Raw genomic sequence first — 2,510 nt, 5'->3', positions numbered from 1 at the left:
TTTGTTATAGTTTTGTTTAAGTTTTAATAACCTCTTGGTTAGTCATATGTGTCAAGAAATTTATCTATTTCTTCTTCATTTTCCAGTTTGCATGAGTATACTGGTATGTATTGTAATATTCCCTTTTTTCATCTCTGATTTTATTAATACAGGTCTTCTTTCTTCTTTTAGTTAATTTGGCTATAGGCATGTTGATTTTGTTTATTTTTAAAAAGAACCAGATTTTTGTTTAGTTGATTGATTATATTACTTTTTAGTCTCCAATTCATTGATTTCTGCCCTGATTTTTATAATCTCTTTTTGCCTACTACTTTTTGGGTATCTTGCCCTTGTTTAGGTTATTTATTTGAGAACTTTCTGTGTTTTTAGTATATGCATGCATGGCTATAAAATTTCCCCTTAGCACTGCCTTTTCTGTATCCCATAAGTTCTGCTGGATTGTGCTTTCATGTACATCAAATTCCAGGAAATTTTGATTTCCTCCCCTTATTTCTTTGATGACCCACTGATCATGGAGCAATGTGTTGTTTACTATCCAGGTGTTTGAGTATTTTCTGCTGTTTCATATGTTGTTGAATTGTAATTTTATTTTATTGTGTGTTGAATTGTAATTTTATTTTATTGTGGTCAGACAGTATGCAGGGGGCTTATTTCAATTTGCTTATATATGTTAATACTTGCTTTATAATGTATTTTGGAGAAATTTCCATGGGCTACTGAGAAGAATATATACATATATATACGTATATATATATATGTATATATATATATGTATATATATACATATATATATATAGTGCAGTTGTAGATGGCTGTCAGATCCATTTGATACATGGTGACATTCAATTCTAAAGTTTCTTTGTTGATTTTTTTGTCTGGATGACCTACCTTTAGGTTATAAAGGAGTATCAAAGAATCCCACTATATTGTGTTGGGGTGTATATGTGTTTTTAAGTCCACCAGTGTGTGTTTAATGAAGTCAGGTGCACCAACATTGGGTGTATAAGTTAACAGTTCCTATTTATTCTTGATGTCTTGCTCCTTTTAGTAGTATGAAGTGCCCTTCTTTGTCTCTTCTGACTAATTTATATTTGAAGACTACTTTATCTGATATAAGTATAGATACTCTTGCCCATTTTCAGGGACCATTAGTTTGGTAAATCTTTTCCCACCCTTTCACTGTAAGCCACTGTGTTTTTCTGTCAATAAGGTGGGTTTCTTATAACCAAAAAATTATCATGTCTTCCTTTTTAATTGAGTTTGCCAATCAATGTCTTTTTATGGGGGAGTTGAGGCTATTAACATTTGGTGTTAATATTGAGAGGTATGTGGTGATTCCTGTCATTTAGCTGTTTTAGTTGTATAAGGGTGTGTGTGTGTGTGTGTGTGTGATATCAATTCTATGCTACTATCTAGTTACTTGTCTGCTCTTCTCTTGAGACTTAATAATTTCCATCTTTTCATAGCTATGTTTGTTTCCATCGTCTGTATATAGGATTCCTGTGAGAATCTTCTGGAGTGCTGATTTAGTGATCGTGCATTGTTTTAATTTCTGTTTATCATGGAAGGTTTATATTCTTGCTTCAAGTTTGAGCTGTAGCTTTGCTGAATAGAGTATTCTAGTGCTTGAAATACCTGAAATACCTCACCCCATGTCCCTCTTGCTTTTAAGGTTTCTGTTGAGAAATCTACTGTTATTTTGATTCATTTACCTTTGTGTGTTGTTTGATTTTTATTTCTTACAGTCTTCAATATTCTTTCCTTGTTCTCTGTGGTGATTGTTTTAATTATGATTTACTCTGGAGAGGTTCTATTTTGGTCATGTCTGTTTGGTGCCCTAGAGGCTTCCTATAACTGAATGGGAATCTCTTTCTCGAGATTTAGGAAATTTTCTGCTATTATTTTCTTGAATCTATTTACTATGCTGTTGGCTTATACCTCTTCTTCTTCAGTGCTCACAATTTGCAGGTTTGGTCTTTTAATGGAGTTGCAAAGTTCTTGCATATTCCTTTTGCAGTTCTTTGGTCTTTTCTCTAAGTATTCTTCTGTAGTTTCCTTAATCTATGTTGTCTTTGAGCCCTGAAATTGTGTCTTTCACTTGTTCCAGTACACTGTAGTGATTTTCAACTGTATTTCGTATTTGACTTAAGGAACTTTTTGTTTCAAGGGATTGTTTGATTCTTTTTTTTTTTGAGACATTACATATCTTTATTAAGCTCTTCTTTCACATCTTGTACTGATTTCTTTATTTCATTTATCTTTTTCTTTTTATAATTTCCTTGGTTTCATTTTGGATAGCTCAGTGGTTTTCCCCTTTCTCACCAACCAATACGGCTTCTAAGACAGCCTGTTCTGGGGTTCCTCTGAGCTATTTTCAACACCCAGACCTCACTCTGAGTATGCATGCAGGAATGGGACAGTATGAACCTTTTGGATGCTTCACAGACCAGCACATACTCTGTGTCCTTCCCCCATTGAAAAGGTCTTCTAAAAGAAGTCCTGAACTAGTC

The sequence above is a fragment of the Castor canadensis genome, chromosome X (assembly GCF_047511655.1).
Source record: "Castor canadensis chromosome X, mCasCan1.hap1v2, whole genome shotgun sequence".
NCBI classification, from domain to species: Eukaryota; Metazoa; Chordata; class Mammalia; order Rodentia; family Castoridae; genus Castor; species Castor canadensis.
This window is presented reverse-complemented; position numbering follows the sequence as displayed.